Source organism: Chiloscyllium plagiosum, unplaced genomic scaffold (assembly GCF_037043375.1).
Source record: "Chiloscyllium plagiosum isolate Xiang-an unplaced genomic scaffold, Cpla_swu_hap1 HiC_scaffold_2, whole genome shotgun sequence".
NCBI lineage: Eukaryota > Metazoa > Chordata > Chondrichthyes > Orectolobiformes > Hemiscylliidae > Chiloscyllium > Chiloscyllium plagiosum.
Genome location: NW_028270140.1, coordinates 12,927,342 through 12,950,807, shown reverse-complemented (window position 1 = coordinate 12,950,807; position 23,466 = coordinate 12,927,342). Strand labels below are relative to the sequence as shown.

Sequence of the window (23,466 nt, the reverse complement as noted above, 5' to 3'; positions counted from 1 at the left end):
TGCTTGTACATCTAAGTCTAAGAAATGGAAAAGAACATTAAGCAACTTTTTTAGTTATGGCATTCAAATAACACAAGAGACTGGTTTGTCAAACAGTTTACATAATGAAGGACTGTGCCAGATTTTCACACCTTCATGTATGCAGGGACCCAGGCAGCTGGGTCACAGATGCTTTATTTCAATTGTCATATTTCAAGAGATGGTGGCACTATTAAATTACAGTTGGTAGTTTTACACATTTTAGTTGAAGCACACAATAAAATTATTTCACACTAATGAGGCATTATTAATGCATTGTATACATGTTTTAATACTGTTTGATTGTTACAAGCAGTATCTTTAATAAAAAGACTGCAAATCTGCAAAAATTTTGACTTTTTGATGTAGCATTAATGTCACTTAGTTCTTTTTAAATGAACTTAACTGATTTTTCTTGAGAAAATGGATTTTCCAAATTCCCACTTGTGAATACCTTTCTGTTATTGTCTTGCGATTCTTTTATGATTTTCAACTGTTTTGTATAGATTCGGTCTCAGGTATTTGTCAAGACACATGGATTTAATCTTTTTTTGTAGATCTGGAGCTTTCTGTTATTTCATTTAAAATGTCAAGATATACCTGATGGACTTTTAAAAAAATCTCTTTTACAAATACTTATTTTGAAAGAGTCTATGACCTCACTTTTGACCCTGCAAGATATCCAAACTAATTCAAATTATGCTGCAAGGGGAAGGCATCTCAAACATTTGAGCTGGGCATCTTGTACTGCTACTTTGTAGTAAACACAAAGATAATATTGTTATGACATGGAACAAGTCCATTGTCTTTTTCTGGTCCCACTATATTGTGCGCTTTATAAAATAGATTTAATTGTTTTACCTAGTTCCCAACATGGCAGATTGTATGCTTTCTCTATATTAGATGGCAAAGTAAAAATATACCAACTGGGTTTCTTTTAATGAATGCAAAATTATTGCTTTTATTATAAAATCATACTTAATGAAGAAGCAAACTGGTCATAGAGATGTACAGCATAGAAACAGACCCTTTGGTCCAACTCGTTCATGCTGACCAGATACCCTAAATTAATCCAGTGCCATTTGCCAGCACTTAGCCCTTATCCCTCTAAACCATTCCTAATCATGTACACATCCAGATGCTTTTTTAAATGTTGTAACTTACCAGCCTGCACCACCTTCTCTGGCAGCTCATTCCAGATAGGCACCACCCTTTGCGTGAAAAAGTTGCCCCTTAGGCTTAGGGTGAGATTTAAACGGGACCGATGTCCTCTAGGTCTGGACATCCGCAACCCAGGGAAAAGATCTTGTCTATTTACCCTATGTATGCCTCTCGCGATTTTATAAACCTCTATAAGGTCACCCCTCAGCCTCTGATGCTCCATGGAAAATAGCCCCAGCCTACTCACTCTCTCCCTATATAGCACAAATTCTCCAACCGTGGCAACATCCTTGTAAATCTTTTATGAACCCTTTCAAGTTTCACAACGTCCTCCCTATAGGAGGGAGACCAGAATTACACAAAATATTCCAAAAGTGACCCAACCAATGTCCTGCCACAACATGACCTCCCAACTCCTATACTTAGTGCTTTGACCAATAATCAATGTACTTAATTTGCAATATAAAAATATGAATATTTACTCTAAATAACCCAAAACACACAGAAATTAACACAGAAATTCTACAAAATTTAACTATGGCAAAACACAAAAGGTCAATAAGTCCTTGTTGTTGAAGTCAAAAGGGATAAGGATTGAGATGTTTTGATGGCTGTCTCTGATGCTGCCTGACTTGCTGTGCTTTTTCAGTAACACACACTCGACTTGATCTCCAGCGTCTGCAGTCCTCATTTTCTCCATGTTTGGATGGCTGTCAGTCTGACATTCTGGCATGTGTAGAGGTGTGTCACCAAACATTAGCAGTTGCTTCTGGATCTTGGCAGATACAGTTTGCTCAGAAAATACAGTATTCCGAAGTCTTCTAATTGTTCTTGAAGAGGACAATCAGGTTTCATGCTGAATTCACCTAGTTTGGGATTATGTTCAGCATGGATTGGTTGGACCAAAAGGTTTGTTTTCATGCTGAATGACTCTACAACAGATTATTCTGTAGCAGACTTTCCCACCAGCTGAAATCCAAAAGTATCTCCAAGTCTGCAAAACACAATTCAAACAGAACAACCAGAAAGTACAGTCATTAAATCATTTAGATGTTTTTCCTGAAGTGAATTCAAGCAACAAAGCTCACAATTATCTGGAACCATGCAGTCCAAGAATTGCTTTGTTCAGAAAAAAGTTCTAATGTCTTTTGATATTTTTCTAAAAAGAAAATCCAGGTATCTCCAAATCCTTCAAACTAGAGTCCACAATGATTAAATATGATGCCATCATAATACTATTCTACACTAACATGCTGCTAAGAACCCAAAAAGATGTTCTGCATGTGACAGAAATGTTGTCTAAGTTTCATTGCTGATTGGGTGCCTCATGGAAACTGTATGTCCCAACACTATATTTTCATGCACTAAATTTTCCACTTCTTTGGTTCTGTTGTATGTTTTGAGTACTTAGAGGCTATGATTTTTTTTCCATTAAATAACATACTGTAGTTTTTTATCTTCAAGTTAAGGCAGAAATATAGTGGCAGAAATGACTTGACAATATGGAAAATAGTGGCAAGACCCCAGAGAGTACAAAGATGAATACATTAGGAGAAATGGATTGATATCTGATGGCAGTTTGAATCCATTATCCTGGGCCACATCCTCCACAACGCTTTGTGATATAATGCTCTCCATATTGCCAAAGTCTAGCAACAAATCCCTATCGTTATGGGCCAGATCCTGTTTACTGCTGACCATCTGGGCTGTATATTTATTTTCCCTTGTATATTATGCCTTCAAAATCTTTCAACTGCATTCCCAAATTCCTCTGATCTTACAACTGACTCCAAGGTACTGACAGCTCACTTAACACTACGCTGATACTCAATCTACTTAGATGTTGAAACCAGATATTGCACTTACCAGTAGCCAACCAGAGATCAGCTACTTCAGCACATTATTAGCGTTCAAACCTAGTGTTGTCTTGATCAGAATATGTAATTTGCTCATTTGATAAATTCAGTGAGCTGCTGGGTAAGCTCCACAAATTCCTTAATACTTGAGACTTCCATCTCTAGTGTTTTTATTACACTGTGAAGAGAAGTCCACAGGCTGATGATCCGCTGAGAAAGAAATTCTGTTCATCTCCAGCTTAAATGGGAGACTGCTTATTTTTAAACTGTCCCTTAGTTTTGTTCTCTTCCATAATGGTAAACATCCTTTCAGTATATTGTACATTTCAATAAGCTCCCCTCCAGTTCTTCTAAACTTCTAATTACAGGTCTAATGTCTCTCCATTCCTTGAAGATAACTCCCGTTATCCCAGAAATCAGTCTAGTGAACCTTCTCTGAATACTTCATATGTAATTAAGTTCTCTCTTAAATAAAGAGATGAGATTGCTCACAATACTCTAGATGTGATCGCACTAACATTTCCTACACCATTAGCAAAATTCCTCTTTTTTTTGTATTTCTTTCCACTTGTATTATATGGCACACCATTCCATTTGCCTTCCTTATCACTTGCTGTACCTGCATAGTAGTTGTGATTCATACACCAAAACATCTACAGTAAATCTCTCTGTACTTCAAAGTTTTGTAATCTCTCTTTGTTCAAATAATGTGCTGCTTTTCTTTCTTCCTGCCAATGTGGATAAGTTCACTCCCCATAATATACTTGTCTGATATTTTTGTACACTCAACCTGTCTATATCTCCTACAGTGTCTTTATGTTCTCTTTGCAACTTACTTTTCCACCTGTCTCCCAGGACAGCACTCCACTTGTTACATCTTACCAAAATGACCTATTTATGCCTACTCTCTGATTCTTGTCAGCTAAATAAACCCCTATTCATGTTATTATGACACACTGTATTTATACCATGAGCTTTTATTTTGTTTAGTAATAATCTTTTAATGTGGTACCTTATCAGTTGTCTTTGGGAAATCTTAAGTACATCCACAGATTTTCATATCAGCATTACTTGTTACTGTTTCAAAGTAACTTAGTAACTTAGTGAAATATGATTTGAGGCATACAGTTTAAGAGTAGGGAGGTTATGCTGAACTGTATGAAAATGTTGGTTAGGCCACAGCTAGAATATTGTGCTGGAATCCACATCATAGAAGGGACGTGACTTCACTAGAGACAGTACAGACAAGAATTAACAGGATGTTATTTGAGCTGGAGCGTTTTAATTATGAAGAGAGATTGGATAGACTTGGGAATGTTTTCCTTGGAGCAGAGGAGACTGGGGGAGATGATGAAGATATATAAAATTATAAGGGGCATAGGCAGGAATTTGTCCTTCTGGTGGAGGAATCAATGATCATAGACCATAGATTTCAGGTAAGGGACAACAGGTTTAGAGGAGTTGTGAGTAAAAATGTTTACAGTCTGAAACTCACTGCCTGTAAGTGTTATAGAGGCAGCAAACCTCATGATATTCGAGAAGTGTTTAGATGTACACTTGGGATGCCAGGACATACAAGGCTATGAATCAAATGCTGGAAAATGGGATGAGAATAATTGGGTTTATGTTTCTGAGCAGTGCAAACTTGATGGGCAGAAGAGCCTTTTTTCGGGTGTGCAGAAGACCTTTATGTCTTAGTGCAGCTCACTCCAATACTTTTCAATCTGTCTTGCATTATGGCCGTCTTATTAGTTTACTTTTAACCAGACTCCTTTAATTCTGTGCATTGTGGTAATGATAGGAGCAGTTTTTCAGACATTACAGTATGAACAGTGAGTGAAATATCGGTATTTAAATCTAGTTGTTTCAATGCCTTGGGTATAATCAAACATTAAGTGCAGAAAATATCAAAATACGTTGGAAGCAGTTTGAAGAAGGATTATTGGACTAATACCTCAAGTGTGCTGTTTGTTTTATCAGGCAATGACCATCTCTAATAAGAATCAGTGGTTAGATTGAGTCTCTTAACATTCAATAGTACTACCATTACTGTATCAACATCCTGGTGTTACCATTGACCAGAAACTCAACTAGCTTCACCATTTAAATGCAGCGGCTGCAAGAGCAGGTCAGAAGCTAGGAATACTGCAGCAAATAACTCACCATCTGACTCCCCAAAGCCACCCACCACTTACAAGGCACATCCCTACTTACCTGGATGAGTGCAGCTTCAACAACACTCGAGAAGCTTGACACCATCCAGGAAAAAGCAGCGTGCCTAATTGGCACCATATCCATTCCCCCCCCATCCCCACCATCAACACTCAGTAGCAGCAGAGTGTACTATCTATCAGATGCAATACAGAAATTTTCCAAAAATGCTCAGACACCATTCCAAACCTATATTTCCATTCAATAGAAGGGCAGCAGATATGTGGAAACACCACCATCTGCAAATTTCCCCCCAAGCCACTCACCATGCTGATATTAAAATATTTCACTGTTCCTTCACCGTTGCTAGGTCAAAATCCTAGAATTCTCTCTTTCATGGCATTGAATCTACCTACTGCACATGGACTATTGTGGTTTAAGAAAGCAGCTCACCATTACTTTCTAGAGGGCAATTACAGACCAGCAATAAATGCTGTCCAGTTAGCAATGTCCCATGAGTGAATAAAAAAATTTAGAAAACTATGAATTGGCTACTGAAACTTGAACACATTGAGGGGAAAGCAACTTCACATTGCAATCCAATGGACCCAGAAGATTCAGATCCATTCGACCCAAGTCAGCTCTGCCATTCAGTGAGATCATGATCTATCTAATAATTGTGAACTCCACTTTCCTGCCATTTTCCTATAACTTTTCATTTCCATACTGATTAAAAATGTATCTATCTCAGCCTTGAATACACTGAATGAACCAGCCTTGAGAGCCATCTGTGGTAAAGAATTAGTCAGATTTACTATCCCCTGAAAAGATATTCCACCCTCCTGTCAAATGGGTGGTGACCCTTTTCTCTGAGATTGCCTTTTGGTCCTAAATTCTCGGACAAGGGAAAACTAGTTATAGGTTGCCATTTTAAAAATGCCCTCAATGTCTTCTAAAATTTACCCAATCCTCTGTTCATGCTAATATTTGTCTTATTGAGTCATTGAGATGTACAGCATGGAAACAGACCCTTCAGTACAACCCGTCCATGCCGACCAGATATTCCAACGTAATCTAGTCCCACCTGCCAGCACCCAGCCCATATCCCTCCAAACCCTTCCTTTTTGCAGCAGAGAACAGCAGGTGCTGGGCGGAAGTGAAGTCGGAGCGCAAAGCCGGTCGGGAAGATAAGTGATTGTTATTTGAGTGGGTGTGTTCTAGACCCCAGGTCCTACAAAGTAGGGCCTCCCTCCCACCCTCCTCCTCTAACATAAATTAAAAGTCCACAGACTTGCCCCAAAAAGAGGGTCCAAGGAAGTTCCTGTGGATTGTAGAGTGAGGCTTTAGCTCAGGAGTCTTTGACAAGGAGGTTGAATGAAGTGATTACGCCACAGTTGAAGAGGGTGAAGACATGACTGCCAAGCTGGTTCAGTGTGCTACGTGCTTGATGTGGGAGGTCAACGACTCTGGTGTGTCTGGCTCGTATAAGTGTGGAAAGTGTGTGCACATTCAGCTACTGACAGAGCATATTTCATATTGATGAAAGAACTCGAGGACCTTAGGCTCATCTGAGAGAACGAGATCTTTCTGGACAAGACCTTCAGCGAAGTTATTACACCGACCGTACCAGAGGATGAGGAAGGCAGAGAGGAGACAGGTGCACGAGACCCCGGGGGAAGTACCTGTCAGGAACAATTTGAATCTTTTGGAAACAGTAGAGACAGATGATACTGCCAGTCCGCGAGGCGGCCAGGTCTGTCAATCAAACATTGGCGCAGAGGCAGAGCGGAAGAATCGGACATCGCACAGAGCCGTGGTAATAGGGTACTCCATAGTGAGAGGAACTGACCGGGGTTTTTGTGGCAGCAGGCAGGACTTAAGGATGGTGTGTTGCCTTCCTGGTGCCAGGGTTAAAGACATTACCGACAGATTGCAGGAAATCCTCAAGGACGAAGGTGAAGAGCCAGAGGTGGTGGTACATGTCAGCACAAATGATGTCGGGAAGAAGAGGAGGAACATACTACAGCAGGACTTCAGAGAACTAGGAAGAAGGCTGAAAAGCAGGACGTCCAGGGTGGTTATCTCCGGTTTGCTTCCAGTTCCTCGGGCTGGTGAGGCCAGAAACAGGGAGATAATGGACTTGAACAACTGGCTGGGGAACTGGTGCAGAAAGTAAGGATTTAAATTCTTGGATCACTGGGGTATGTTTTGTGGTAAGCATAAATTCTACAAGAGAGACGGTTTGCACCTTAATAGGTTGGGGACCAGCATTCTGGCAGGCAGGTTTGCTACTGCAACACAGCTACGTTTAAACTAAGTAGCGGGGGGGGGAGGGGACAAACTGGATGTTTAAGAAGGAAATTGAAGGGAAGGTTAGAACAAGGGAAGTCAAGAAAGACAACTATCAATGAAGCAGAAAACTCAAAAAGGAATCATGCTGTAAGGTTGAGTGAAATAGGAGTTGATGGGAAGAGTGAGGGCAGTACAAATTAAAATACTATATATGAATGCATGAAGCATTAGACATAAGAGGCTCTTTTGGAAATTGGCAGATACGATATTGTGGGGATAACGGAGATGTGGCTTCAAGTAGACAGGGCCTGGGAAATGAATATTCAAGGCTACATGTGTTATCGTAAGGACAGACTGACGGGCAGAGGGGGTGGGGTGGCCATGTTGGTAAGGGATGATATTTTCAGTCCTTTGCGTGGGGGGACCTAGAATCAGGGGATGTAGAGTCAGTATGGATAGAGCTGAGAAATTCTAAGGATAAAAAGACCCTCTTGGGAGTTATCAAAGGCCCCCACACAGTAGTCTGGATGTCGGATGCAAGTTGAATCAGGAGCTGAAATTGGCCTGTCGCAAAGATGTTATCACAGTTGTTATGGGGGATTTCAACATGCAGGTAGACTGGGAGAATCAGGATGGTATTCGACCTCAAGAAAGAGACTTTGTGGAGTGCCTCCGAGATGGATTCTTAGAGCAGCTGGTGCTGGAGCCTACCAGGGAGAAGGCAATTCTGGATCTGGTATTGTGCAATGAACCAGAATTGATTAGGGACCTCGAAGTGAAGGAGCCATTGGGAGGTAGTGACCATAATACAATAAGCTTCAGTCTGCAATTTGAGAGGGAGAGGGTACAATCGGAAGTGACAATATTTCTGTTGAATAAAGGGAACTATGGAGCTATGAGGGAGGAGCTGGCCAAAGTTCAATGGTGCAATACCTTAGCAGGGATGACAGTGGAGGAACAATAGCAGATATTTCTGTGTATAGTGCAGAAGATGCAGGATCAGTTCATTCCAAAAAGGAAGAAAGATCCTAGGAGGAGGCATGGGTGGCCGTGGCTGACGAGGGAAGTTAAACATATAAAGTTAAAAGAGAAAAAGTATAACATAGCAAAGATAAGTGGGAAAATGGAGGACTGGGAAGCTTTTTAAAGAACAACAGAGGATTACTAAGAAGGAAATACGCAAAGAAAAAATGAGGTACGAAGGTAAACTGGCCAAAAATATAAAGGAGGATAGTAAAAGCTTTTTTAGGTATATGCAAGGCAAAACAATGGTTCAGACTAATATTGGGCCCTTGAAGACAGAAACAGGGGGATATATTACGGGGAACAAAGAAATGGCAGAAGAATTGAATTGGTACTTCAGATCTGTGTTCATTGGGGAAGACACAAGCAATCTCCCTGAGGTAACAGTGGCTGAAGGACCTGAACTGAAGGGAATTTATATTTGCCAGGATTTGGTGTTGGAGAGACTGTTCGGTCTGAAGGTTGATAAGTCCCCGGGGCCTGATGGTCTACATCCCTGGGTACTGAAGGACGTGGCTCGAGAATTCGTGGATGCGTTGGTGATTATTTTCCAGAGTTTGATAGATTCGGGATCAGTTCCTGCGGATTGGATGTGGCTAATGTTGTACCACTTTTTAAGAAAGGTGGGAGAGAGAAAGCAGGAAATTATAGACCAGTTAGTCTGACCTGAGTGGTGGAAAAGATGCTGGAGTCTATTATAAAAGGATGAAATTACGACACATCTGGATAGTAGTAACAGGATAGGTCAGAATCAGCATGGATTTATGAAGGGGAAATCATGCTTGACTAATCTTCTGGAATTTTTTGAGGATGTAACTCTGAAGATGGGCGAGGGAGATCCAGTAGATGTAGTGTACCTGGATTTTCAGAAAGCTTTTGATAAAGTCCCACATAGGAGGTCAGTGAGCAAAATTAGGGCGCATGGTATTGGGGGCAAAGTACTAACTTGGATTGAAAGTTGGTTGGCTGACAGGAAACAAAGAGTAGTGATAAACGGCTCCATTTCGGAATGGCAGGCAGTGACCAGTGGGGTACTGCGGGATCAGTGCTGGGACCGCAGCTTTTTACAATATATATTAATGATATAGAAGATGGTATTAGTAATAACATTAGCAAATTTGCTGATGATACTAAGCTGGGTAGCAGGGTGAAATGTGAGGAGGATGTTAGGAGATTACAGAGTGACCTGGACAGGTTTGGTGAGTGGTCAGATGCATGGCAGATGCAGTTTAATGTGGATAAATGTATGGTTATCCACTTTGGTGGCAAGAACAGGAAGGCAGATTACTACTTAAATGGAATCAATTTAGGTAAAGGGGCAGTACAAAGAGATCTGGGTGTTCTTGTACACCAGTCAATGAAGGTAAGCTTGCAGGTACAGCGGGTAGTGAAGGCGGCTAATAGCATGCTGGCCTTCATAACAAGAAGGATTGAGTATAGAAGCAAAGAGGTTCTTCTGCAGCTGTACAGGGCCTTGGTGGAACCACACCTGGAGTACTGTGTGCAGTTCTGGTCTCCAAATTTGAGGAAAGACATTCTGGCTATTGAGGGAGTGCAGCGTAGGTTCACAAGGTCAATTCCTGGAATGGCGGGACTACCTTATGCTGAAAGACTGGAGCGACTGGGCTTGTTTACCCTTGAGTTTAGAAGACTGAGAGGGGATCTGATTGAGACATATAAGATTATTAAAGGATTGGACACTCTGGAGACAGGAAACATGTTTCCATGATGGGTGAGTGCCGGACCAGAGGACACAGCTTAAAAATACAGAGTAGACCATTTAGGACAGAGATGAGGAGAAACTTCTTCACCCAGAGAGTGGTGGCTGTGTGGAATGCTCTGCCCCAGAGGGTAGTGGAGGCCCAGTCTCTGAATTCATTTAAGAAAGAGTTGGATAGAGCTCTCAAGGATAGTGGAATCAAGGGTTATGGAGATAAGGCAGGAACAGGATACTGATTAAGGATGATCAGCCATGATCATATTGAATGGTGGTGCAGGCTCGAAGGGCAGAATGGCCTACTCCTGCACCTATTGCCTATTCAAATACCCATCCAAAAGCTTTTTAAATGTTGCAATTGTATCAGCCTCCACCACTTCTTCTGGCAGCTCATTCCATACCTGTACCACCCTGTGTGTGAAAAAGTTGCCCCTTAGGTCTCTTTTATATCTTTCCCCTCTCACTCCAAACCTATGCCCTCTAGTTCTGGACTCCCTAACCCCAGGGAAAATACTTTGTCTATTTCCCTATCCATGCCCCTCAATTTTGTAAACCTCTATAAGGTCACCCCTCAATCTCCGCTCCAGGGAAAACAGCCCCAGCCTGTTCAGCCTCTCCCTATAGCTCAAATACTCCAACTCTGGCAACATCCTTGTAAATCTTTTCTGAACCCTTTCAAGTTTCACAACATCTCGTGTTTTATATTCTCAAATGTCTTTTGAAAATCTGAATGTGATCCAAATTCTTCTCCCTTTTCTCCCCAGAGTGAAAATATGACTGGTTATGAGTGTAGAGCTAATCAAATTTGAAACAAAAATAGAATTGCTGTCTATGAAATTTTCTAATGTTCCTCAAAAGTCATTCTACTTAGTTTGAGGCTTCCAAATCTGATTTTTCACCAGCAAAGTCAAGTTCATTGATTCCCTGTTCCTTAAATCTCCAAAGAACAAACATCTCTGATCCCTTCCTATCAAACAGAACATAATCACCAAGCAGGACACGAGTGCTAAACACAAACAGTTCTCTTCTGTTCTTCACAGCAACAGTTGCTTTGTTCTTTCACACAGTAGTGTCTAGCTTGTCTCTCTGTCTCAAAGCAGCTGTCCCAATATGAAAACTGTCACTTGATATTTCACTAAATTTCTTTTGAGCTGTTCTTGCCCTTTGGCAACCAGGTTATATGGGCCTGTCTTCATGCGTGCATTTAGTATTACTTTCCCATTTTCCCCCCTTTCCAAAATATGCTGTTTACCTTGAATTAAAGGATCCGTTTTAAAACCAAAATATCTTCTAAAACTCAGTGCTCCTAACAATAAGCATATAAATGGTAAAAGGATAATAAAAGGAGGGTAACATTGATTAGGGATCAAAATGGGAATATGTGCAAAGCAGCTGAGGCTGAGGCTGGTGTATGACTTTACCAAGAAGAAGATGTAGCTAAAATCATTGTGAAAGATGAGATAGTTGGATTAGTTAATAAATGAATAGAAAATGTAGGAGAAATGCTGGCTGTACCTAAAGTTGATAAAATACTAAGGATATATGAGGAAAATATGGTGGAAAATTGTACAACCACTGGTAATTATCTTTCAGTTCTCCTCAGGTATGTGTTGCCAAAGAACTGGCAAATTGCAAGTATTACACCCTTGTTGAAAGAAAAGGTTTTAAATATAAACTCAGCAAATACAGTTCAATTAGTTAACTGTCAGTGGTGTCACGGTTTTAGAAACTGTAATTGAGACATAATAAATAGTCATTTGGACAAGTGTAGATCAAATTAGGAAAATCCAACTCCGAATTGTTAAAGGCAAATTGTGTTTAATTAACTAGAGATTTTTGTGACATAATGGACCGGATTGATGATGGTGATATGGCTGATGTGTTGCACATAGATTTCCAAAAGGCACTGATAAAATAGGTGTAAGTTTGCTCGCTGAGCTGGAAGGTTCTTTGTTAGACATTTCGTCACCATACTTGGAAACATCATCTGTGAGCCTCTGGTGAAGTGCTGGTGTTATGTCCCACTTTATATTTGTGTGTTCGGATTTCCTAGGGTTGCTGATGTCATTTCTGGTTATTTTTCTCAGAGGGTGGTAGATGGGGTCCAAATTGATGTTTGTTGATAGAATTCTGGTTGGAATGCCATGCTTCTTGGAATTCTCGTGAGTGTCTCTTGTTTGGCTTGTCCTAGGATGGATCGATTTTTGGTGGGCATAAAAGTACAGCACATGGAACTGTAGCAGTCTCAACTTATATATTGATCAGTGAAGCTGGTGTGAAGTTAGCAACAGTAAAGATGGCAATGGTGACTTTAACTCGGACTTTGAGGAAAAGGAGCTCAATTTAACTTTGTTTGAATGCAATCTTAAAGTACCTCTGGATCTGGAATGTCTTTCTAAGACATATAATGTGCTTTCAGTTTATGCTGATTGAGGGTTTGGGATACTGAAAGCCTTGGATAATAAGGAGGAACATAAAAAGAGCAGGGAGGGAGGAAGAAAAATAGATCAAATGAGAATTAAGTTGTGGATGGTGGAAGAGATCTGACCAGGATTGCATGTGCTGGAAAAGTAAAGATCATTTTTGGTGTATTGTAGGAGAGTGTTAGTGATTTAGCTTTAGAAGGCATTTTCCGTCATCCATGCTGATGGGGCTCTTAGCTCATTTTAAGAGTGTTTGATTTTATTCAGGTCCTAATTCTTTGGAAATGTTCATCTCTGCTGCTCTCCAACACACTGGGTTTGCATTTTACTTATTCGTAATTGCCTCCATTAAACTACAAATTCTTATAACCTGAGAATGTAACATTGTTAGTAAACCTCAATGAAACATGTTCAATGCATAGTTTTTGTGGATCCAGTTACCACTAGCTAAAATCTAGCTCAAAAGAGAAATCCATGTAGCCAAGGACTAAAAGAGAAGCTCTTTCAACCACTGATCTTAAAAATGCACTGTCTCCCAAGTGTCATGAAATTTATTATCATTCCTAATGTTGAGGACTAAGAAATAAACCCTGACAACAGCTGAGAGAGTTTGTAAGAGAAGGAGGTTGCCATAAAAGTTTGATTTTAAACCTGCTACTTGAACAAATCTGAAAACATTCATCTTGTGAAATTTGATTTGTCTGATCGCTTTAGATTGACAAAGAACTACCAAACAGTACTAGCTTAATGGTATTTAATAGCCATCTGAAGGATGGAGAAGCTTTGTGTTCTGTTAATTTATCTTTGAAGTCAGTATTTTGTCAGATAGTCTCTAAGTATCAAAACAGAATGGAATCAGGAAATATATTTGTAATTGAATTAAACAAAACAGCTTATGAATAACATTCATCGTGTCTAAAAATTGGGCTATTTCTGCAATGTATTTTTGTCTGAAAAGGTGTTTTATGATGCAGTTATATTGCATGTGAATATCCCCTATTGCAGTTATTAATTAAGATAGTCTCAGAGGCTGATGTCCTCAAATTTAGCAGTACAGGTAAACTACTTGGTAAACTAAAACAATAAACCCAGAATAGTTCTCTAGTCAAATTGGCAAAAGTACTGTTGCTAGGAGAAAGTGAGGACCGCAGATGCTGGAGACCAGAGTTGAAAAGTGTGGTGCTGGAAAAGTGTGGTGCTGGAAAAGCACAGCAGGCCAGGCAGCATCTGAGGAGCAGGAGAATAGACGTTTGGAGCATAAGCCCTTCTTCAGGAATGAAGCTGGTGTGCCAAGCGGGCTGAGATAAAGGGGGAGGGGGGAAGAATTTGGGGGAGGGGCACAGGGAATACAATAGGTGGAAGGAGGTGAGGGTGAGAGGCCGGAGAGGGGGTGGGGGCGGAGAGGTCGGGAAGAAGATTGCAGGTCAAGAGGGCGGTGCTGAATCCAGGATTGGGACTGAGATAAGGCGGGGGAGGGAAAATGAAGAAGCTGGAGAAATCTACATTCATCCTGTATGGTTGGAGGGTTCCTAGGCGGAAGATGAGGCGCTCTTCCTCCAGGCGTCGTGTGGCCAGGGTCTGACGATAGAGGAAGCCAAGGACCTGCATGCCCTTGGTGGAGTGGGAGGGGGAGTTAGTGTTCAGCCACGGGGCGGTTGGATTGGTTGGTGCGGGTGTCCCAGAGGTGTTCCCTGAAACGTTCCGCAAGTAGGCGGCCTATCTCCCCAATGTAGAGGAGACCACATCGGGTGCAGCGGATACAGTAAATGTGTGTGGAGGTGCACGTGAATTTGCAACGAATATGGAAGGATCCATTGGGGCCTTGGAGGGAGGTGAGGGGGGAGGTGTGGGCGCACGTTTTGCACTTCTTGTGGTTGCAGGGGGAAGGTGCCTGGAATGGAGGTTGGGTTGGTGGGGGGTGTGGACCTGACAAGGGAGTCGCGGAGGGAGTGGTCTCTCTGGAACGCTGATAGGGGTGGGGAGGGAAATATATCACTGCTGGTGGGGTCTATTTGGAGGTGGCAGAAATGACAGATACACTCAACTATTCTATGCCTTTTTAAATGCTTGCTCCCCATCATTGTTCTGAATGGTTGTCTTCGTGCTTATAGTTGTCTCAAACAAATCTTTATTTTCAATTTGGACTCTAGCCAGGCTACTCTTGGAGACGATGTATCCAGAGGTTGGTGGGGTGGAAGGTGAGGACCAGTGGGTGGCGATTGGAGGGGCGGGGTTCAAGGGCAGAGATGTGGGAAGTGGAGGTGATGCAGTGGAGAGCATCGTCGACCACAGGAGGGGAAATTTTTGGTCTTTGAAGAAGGAGGCCATTTGGGCTGTTCAGTAGTGGAATTGGTGGAAAAGTATTGTTGGGTTCAGTATTGAACTAATGCTCTAGTTATGTGTTTAACTACCTCATAAGTTAATAAGGAGGTATTATAATTGGCATTTGCAACACTTGCTGTAGGAATGTAACCATCTAAGCATGTCTAAGAAAGTGCATGGCTATTTATGTCGGTGTTGGACAAAATTGTACTTGAATATGATGTTCTCCAAGAGTAGCCTGGCTAGAGTCCAAATTGAAAATAAAGAATTGTTTGAGAGGACTATAAGCACAAAGTCAACCATTCAGAACAATGATGGGGAGCAAGCATTTAAAAAGAAGGCACAGAATAGTTGAGTGTATCTGCAGGAGTGGTTATGCTACAAAAAACATGACTTGGCCAGGGAATTTGTACTGTACATTTCAATATGCATATGCAAAGGCTGTGAGACCAGCCAGTTTCATTAGCTACGTTTTTTCTTAAAAGGGATGGGGATTTAACAGTATATTCTCCACTTTCATCTTTCCTTGACAATTCCTCTTCAATGTGATCGAATGATACAACATAGTTGAAAGTGACAGCTCCTCTGCGTGTTATCGGCAAATAGCAGAAATGGAAACTTGCTGTTCTGGTTTGATAAGGAAAGACCAAAGCAATGAGTAGGTTTGTATGGAGCATAAATGCAAATAGGAATGAGTTTGCCTGAATGGCTGGTTTCTGCACTGTACATTCTATGCAGTATATTGTATCAGTCAGCAAAGCAATACACTGGAAGCAATTGGAATTCAAATTCAATGGCTGTGTATGCATTTTAAGACTGACTGCTCTAGCAGTCCTTGTCAGTTGTGGTTCAGTGCTACCTTTGTCACCTCAGAGTTAAAATGTTGTGGGTTCAAGGATGCTTAGCTCCATTGTACGTGAGTGGTTAGCACCCTGTTTGACATCTGTTTTGTTCAGAACGTGATCATGGCAAGAGACTATTAGGACAAGACAAGACATTAAGAATGACCTCTTGGCATCCCTGTATATCTCCACAAACGGACTCATAAGATTTACTGGGTTTATTGTGAAGGTTCATTTTTGAAAGAAACATACACAAAAGATTTGGTCAGGGACATCTGCAAAGTTGAGGTGTCAACCAACAAAACCTTCCAAAAATTAATTTACCTGACCCTCCAAATACCACTTGCCCTGCCCATGGCAGAGTTGGCACATTGTGCATTGGACTTATCAGTCATCTCAAAACTCCTTGAACCAGAATGGAAACAAGTCACCCTCAGCCTCAAGGGACTGTCCAAATAAAAGAGGAATTTTAAATACCTGTGGGAGCACTGCATTGTTGAGGTAGTGTCATTTGCCCCCATAGTTGGCCATAAGATCTCCACTTTGCATCTTCCCCAATTTGATAGAGATGTAGTCATGTATCTTCTCCATTTTGAAGAATATTCCTACGTGTCTCCTATATTGCATTGGAGTACACTATAAATATAAGAAGTGACTTTTAAAACACTTTTAAAAGTTCATGAACGGGATGTGGGTATCACTGGCTGGACACACAATTATTGCCCCATCCCTAATTGTCATTGAGAAGATGATGAGCAGCTGCCTTAATCTGCTGTAATCCATGTACTGTAGGTAGACCACAATGCTGTTAGGGAGGGAATTCCAGGATTTTGACCCAATGACACTAAAGGAACACTATGTAATTCCAAGACAGGATGGGAGTGGTTTGGAAGGAAACTTGCAGGTGGTGGTGTTCCCATGCATCTGCTCCTTTTCATCCTTTTAGATATTAGTGGTTGTTGGATGGAATGTGCGTCTGAGGAGCCGTGGCAAATTTCTGCAGTGCATCTTGTACACACTGTTGCTGAGTATCGGTAGTGGAGAGAGTGCATGCTTATCCAGGTATAGCTGCATTTGCCCAGTCACTCAACTTGCCCAAATTCTTTAAACCAGGGTAGATCTCCTTTCTTGATGGTATTAGTAGAGTGGGGGATATGCTGTACCACGAGGTTGCATATTGTGTTGGGAAAATGATTTTGCTGCTGCACACTTCCTTGTGGATGCCAAATGTTGAGTTACTAGATCCATTCAAAGTTAGTCCTATTTAGCACAGTACTATACAATACTGTGAAGTTGGACTTTGTTTCTGCAAGAACTGTGCGGTGGTCACTCTTACTAATACTGTTGTGCACAGATGCATCAATGGGAGACAAATTGGTGAGAGTGAGTATGTCTTTTGCTCTTGTTGGTTTTTCCCTCCACTGCCACAGATCCAGTCTAGAAGCAGTGTAATTTAGGACACAAGTAGCTTGATCAGTGGTGCTGATGCTGAACCACTCAATGGTGGGCATTCTGTGTGCCAAGTCACGTTCAATGTGGAGGAGCGCTGACTCTTTGGCGAAGGGCATGGAGTACGTGGTGATCAGCAGGACATTTCCTTGATCGTGATCACCCTTGTGCTATGAGACTTTTATGGTCAATGTTGAGGATTCCTAGGGTAACTCCCTCCGGACTGTATACCATTGTGCTGTCACCTCTACTGGGTCTGACTTGCCAGTGGGACAGACATATTGAAGGATGGTGATTGCAACATCGATTTACAGCACAGAAAAAGGCTGTTCAGCTCAAAATCTATGTCAGACAAAAACAAGCACCTAACTATTCTAATCTCAGCCCAGCACGATCCTCATTCCTGATGAAGGGCTGTTGCCCAAAACATAGATTCCTCCTGCTCCTTAGGTGCTGCCTGACCTGCTATGCTTTTCCAGCACCACATACTAAATCCTAACGTTTGAATGCGTTGGCATCACAAAATTTACATCTGAATACTTCATAAATAATGAAGTTTTCTGCCTCTTCCACTCCTACAGGCAGAGAGTTTGATTCTCACCACGGGGTGGAAAAGAAAATTTCCTCACATTCCTGCTAAACCTCTTGTCCCCTACCTTAAATTATGACCCCTGTCATTGTTCTCTCCACCCAAGGGAAAAGTTTCTACCTCGTCTTGTGCCTCTCATTATTTCATACATCTCAATAGCTTGCTCCATGTATGATCTTTCCCATTAATGTATGTGAAAGGAAGATTAATCCATCAGAACTCCTTTTGTATAAACAATAGTTGGATCAAGGATTTAAATACAAAAGTTAAGGCTTCGGTCATAAACCACATGGTGTTTCTGGTGGAAGTTTTGCCTGAATGACAACTGCATTTGGAGGTGTTAAAATGTTGATGTTAAGGCCTTGAAAGTGAAGGTTAACATCAGTAATGAGGTACTCCAGTTTTGCTGAGAAATTACAGAATCTGGGATTACTATTCTTGGTACAGGAAAAGTTAAAAACAATTTAATAAACATTCAAAATTCTGATTCAGAAAGTAAGGACAAACATACTACAAACAATGAATTTCCAACCAAAGGGGACAGATATTAAATAACTGGCAGAAGTACCACAGGGAAACTGCTTGCAATGAGTTACAGTCTAGAATGAATTGCCAAGAGTGTGATGGAACTCTAGGCAACTTTCAAAAAGAAATTGGACACAAACTTTAAAAGGAAGATGTTGTTACCTATGGAACTAACTAATGCAGACAAATGGGACTAGTTCAATTTAGGAAACCTGGTTGATATGGACGAGTTTGGCATCATTACTGTTAATTAAAGATTTTTATTGAATTCAATTTCATAGTCTTCCAAGGTACTGTTCGAACCCAGGTCCCCATAACTAATAGAAAAACAGAAATTGCTGGAGAAACTCAGTAAGTCTGGCACCCTCCGTGCAGAGAAAGCAGAGTTAACGATTGGAGTCCAGTGACCCTTCTCAGAGTTTCTTCAGCAGCCACATTTTTTAAAAAATTACTGTACCCCAGCATTAATAGTCTGGGGATTATTTTATTTATATTTTCAAAAACCTACTTTCGTTATAAATTATCCATAAGTAAATACAAAACAATTCTGGACAGACTTTGTAGAAAATACAGTGGAATTTTGACATTACGCAATAGAGCTTCAATTTCGAGGCATTTTCTAAACATGAAACTATTTACATTCCCATTAAGGAAACTTAACTGACCCTGATATTTCGGCAGAAAGGCGTTATAACAAACACTACCATTTGTTTGCCCATCGCCAGCCGCCCTCCCCCCTTTCTGAGTTGGGGATAGGTAAGCTTCTTCCTGCTTGCCTTTTACCTTTGGCTGTCCTGGGTGGGCGAAACCATTGCGTGACGTATTGGAGGGGGAAGTGGGTGTTTGGAATGGGGGTATGGGTCCTCGGAAGGTTGGAGCGAACCAAGCGGCGGCGACTGTGGTTGCTGCCGGGCCCGAGTAGGATGTAGGAGCTCAGGATGAGGAAAGGGGAGCGGACCTCAACGCCACTAACTTGTACACAATAGGTACGCAAACCGCGAACTGAATGAGAATCAAATCCACTCCACTCACTCATTCACCCTCTCGCATCCCCTCCCTTGTTTCGGTCGCCGCATTATTGCCGACTGCTAACGGAATCGGATGTCTGTTCCCAGTAGCTTCATATATATTAAAAATAAAACAGAGTTTACTCTTCCAAGCGGACCCCGGCTTTCCGCTTCTTTCTGGAAGTATATTTGGGGGAGGGGTAGAGGAAGTAAAACTCTCGCACAATGAGTTCACGGAGGGTTTGCTCCGATCGTTTATTGTTTAAAGCGCGTCACTCGAGCGGCGAGGCGAATTCTGTTTGCGTTCGTGTTTTTAAATTTCTTGGGGGGGCGGTTAAAAAAAAAGTTGCTAACGGCTCCACCTGGAATGTTGGGGTCGGGGGTCGCGCGCACATCAACACACTCGGCAACGGGCTCGAGCCTGTCAGTGACCTCATCACTGGGTGGGGGAGGGGACAGAGATCCTCTGCCTTCTGTACGCCGTGTCCCGGATGAACCTCACGTGTGCTCCGTGGGAGAGTGACAGTCGTCTCGCCTCCCGTCCCTTCTGCACTTGGTGTTTACTTCTCTCTGCGTGGCTCGCTGTGCTACTTCTGCTTTTTTTATTGGAGCCCGTGAAGTTGGGGTGGTGTGAATACAATCAGCTGCCGGCGAGTTTCCTCTTTGTTGTCTCCTCTGGCGCATTCAATTTCGATTACAATCCAAATCTTTATTTGGGAGATGCCGGCGTTGGACTGGGGTGTACAAAATTAAAAATCACACAACACCAGGTTATAGTCCAACAGGTTTAATTGGAAGCACACGAGCTTTCGGAGCGTCGCTCCATCATCAGGTGGTAGTGGAGGGCTCAATCCTAACACAATTTATAGCAAAAATTTACAGTGTGATGTAACTGAAATTATACATGGAAAAATTGATTGTTTGTTAAGCCTTTCATCTGTTAGAATACCGTGATAGTTTCACTTTCATGTGTAAATCACAAAACTTTTTTTAAAAGTTGCATTCTCGGGTTAGCTGTTAACAGTGGTGACAGATAGACAATATGTTGAAGGTGTTGGCCCCCTGTGTTCTCTGTCTATGACATGATGTTTAGATTGATTCTAATCTAAAAAGTGAGATAACGGAGTTCTACATGAATGCATGCAGTTTTTGAGCAAAGTACAATGTAACCCTGCAAGTACAAATTCACCCCAATTTGTCTGTCTTTAGCTTAAAAATGTGTTGCTGGAAAAGCGCAGCAGGTCAGGCAGCATCAAAGGAACACGAGAATCGACGTTTTGGGCATAAGCCCTTCTTCAGGAAACGTCAAAACGTCGATTCTCCTGTTCTTTGATGCTGCCTGACCTGCTGCGCTTTTTCAGCAACACATTTTTAAGCTCTGATCTCCAGCCTCTGCAGTCTTCACTTTCTCCCGGTCTTTGTCTGTCTGGGTTGGGGGTTGTGAGTGTGAGAAAGTGTGTGTGTGTGTAGTGAGTGCAGAGTGTCTTAAGTCTGTGAGGGGGTGCGTTTGGGAGTGTGTGTGTGTCTGTATGGATGTGTGTGTGTCTGCGTGTATAGGAGTGTGTGTGTGTGTGTGGGTGTAGTGCAATGGTGGTCACCTGTAATGTGACATGACCCCAGGTACTGAACTTAGCTATCAGTCTCTGCTCGGCCACTGCTCAAAAACTGCATGAATTCATGTAAAACTCCGTTATCTCACTTTTAAGATTAGAATCAATCTAAATGTCATGGCATAGACAGAGAACATAGGGGGCCAACACCTTCAACATATTGTCTATCTGTCACCATTGTTAAGCTAACCCGAGAATGCAACTTTTTAATAAAAAAAGGTTTTGTGATTTACACATGAAAGAAGTGAAACTATCACGGTATTCTAACAAATGAAAGGCTTAACAGACAATCAATTTTTCAATGTATAATTTCAGTTACATCACACTGTAAATTTTTGCTATAAATTCTGTGTGTTAGGATTGAGGCCTCCAGTACCACCTGATGAACGAGCGACGCTCCGAAAGCTCATGTGCTTCCAGTTAAACCTATTGGACTATAACTTGGTGTTGTGTGATTTTTAACTTTGTAAATCCAAATCTTACCCTCAAAAATCTTTCTTTCTGCTCTGGCTGCATAACTTCACACAGTCGCAATCCTTTTAAGTTTATAGGTATTTTGTAGTTTGAGCGGTTAAAATTTGAGAGGGCGAAGAGGACAGGTTTCTGAACTTGGCACTTGATTTATGAATAATGTAGGAAAGCATACAACTTTGCTTATTTGTAAACGTTTAGTATTACAATCACAGAACTTAATCGGCCCAGAAATATTGTGCTTTTTTTTGTTTTGACTGATACCTTTTAAGCTGTAATGGGACTGAAGAAAATCCAACTGAATTCTAGATATGTACATTGCTGGCTCCCACTATCCAGATTACTAAACATTTAAATGAATGATCATCCTCTTTTTATAGGTAAAATTAATGCCTGAACTTTAGATGAAGATGTGCCAGGACTTCAATGGTAAAAGAATGGCACTTATTCAATACACTTGCATCTGCGCACAGATTCTTTTTGTGGTCTGTAATGCACCTTCATTATGGTCATTAGCAGATTGAGAAAGCATTTTACTTCCTGTTTAAGATAAATTTTTGATTTCTCAGGGAATCAAGGGAAATGGAAAGCTGTTTATAAATGAATTTGAGGCCGAAAATTAACCAAGAATTTGGAGCAGGCTGGAGGGATCGTGTGGTCTACTATTTAAGAAATTGAAACAACAAGCCTCACACCAAGTTCACCAATTGATAAAATTATGGCTGATCCAACTTAACTCATTTTTATCCTTCACTGTGCCATATTCTTTGGTATCCTTGGAGCTTAAATCTCTACTCATCTCAGCCTTGAAATATATCTAATGACTGACCATCAACAGCTCTCTGGGCCTGAGGATTCCAAAAGTTCAAAACCCCTGATTTTTCTCTCATATTGCTTTTTTCAATTTGAAATGACTGTCCTTTATCCTGTGCTTCTTTGTTTCCCTGCTGGAGAATTGTCTCACTAAAGGTCTTGCAGAATTTTTTATATATTTCAATGCATTCAGTTTTCATTCTTCTAAACTCCAGAATGAAAAAGCCCAATTTACTGGATCTGTTCTCAAGGGACAACCATTTCATCCAATTAGTATAATGAACCTTTGTGCGACAGTCAAAGGCAAGTATATCCTTCCTTGAGTAGAGACGAAAACTGTCCATGATACTGAAGTGTAACCTCATTAAGGCACTATCGAATTGTAGCAAGACTTCCATACTCTCTCGTACTCTGACCTCTCTGCAATAAAGGTCAATAAGCACTTTCCTCGAATGTTTGCTATATCCCAACTGTATGGTAAAATTGTATTTCTTGTACAACGAGCCCTCAATACCAAGATTTCATATTTTTAAAGTAGTGAAAAAATACATTGATAGTGATAAAAATGATAAGGCAAAGGTCTACATGTTTTACTCATCTGACATCTTCTTACTCATTTACTTTTCTTTATCCTTCTGCTGATCTTTTTGTAGCTTACTTTCCACCTAGCTTTGTGTGGTCAGCAAATCTAGATACGTTGCAGTCATTCCCTCAAGTGTACCAAGAATATAAATTGTCAGTCGCTGAGGGCTTAGCACTGATCCTTGCATACTTTACTAGAACAAGCTACCACACTGAAAATTATGAAACAAAATCAGAAATCATTGGAGAAACTCAGCAGATCTGTCAGTATCTGTGGAGTGAATGCAGAATTAAAGTTTCAAATCCAGTGACTGTTCTTCGGAGCCTCAGAGTGTGTTTTGCTTACTTTGTTGGTGGTCTTTAATCGATCCTCGAGTCATATAATGTTTTATCCCAACCCCATAAGCTCTTGTGTTTTAAATTATGTTGAGAGTGTGTTGCTGGAAAAGCACAGCAAGTCAGGCAGCATCCGAGGAGCAGAAAAATTGAAGTTTTGGGCTGGAGCCCTTCATCAGGAATGAGGCTGAGAGCCTCGGGGGTGGAGAGATTTATCTCTCCAACCCCCCCCCAGGCTCCCAGCCTCATTCCTGATGAAGGGCTCTGGCCCGAAACTTT

General features: G+C 41.3%; 1 protein-coding gene and 1 long non-coding RNA gene across 6 annotated transcripts in view; one reads left to right on the top strand and one right to left on the bottom strand.

Annotated features, from left to right (window-relative positions):
- LOC122564492 (E3 ubiquitin-protein ligase RNF38) overlaps positions 1-23,466 on the top strand; it is a 167,406-nt gene that overhangs the window by 29,482 nt on the left and 114,458 nt on the right. The window contains exon 1 of one of the 5 annotated variants that reach the window (XM_043719499.2): positions 19,211-19,354. The exons of the other annotated variants lie outside the window; for them this stretch is intronic. The gene's annotated coding sequence lies outside the window, so the exon portion shown is untranslated. Of the gene's footprint in view, positions 1-19,210; positions 19,355-23,466 lie in introns of those variants that run through there. 5 annotated transcript variants of the gene reach the window in all.
- LOC148151820 (uncharacterized) lies at positions 85-19,846 on the bottom strand. Its single transcript, XR_015759504.1, has 2 exons — positions 19,401-19,846; positions 85-2,173 (listed from the first exon to the last, which is right to left on the bottom strand). It is a non-coding gene; the product is annotated as an uncharacterized LOC148151820 (long non-coding RNA).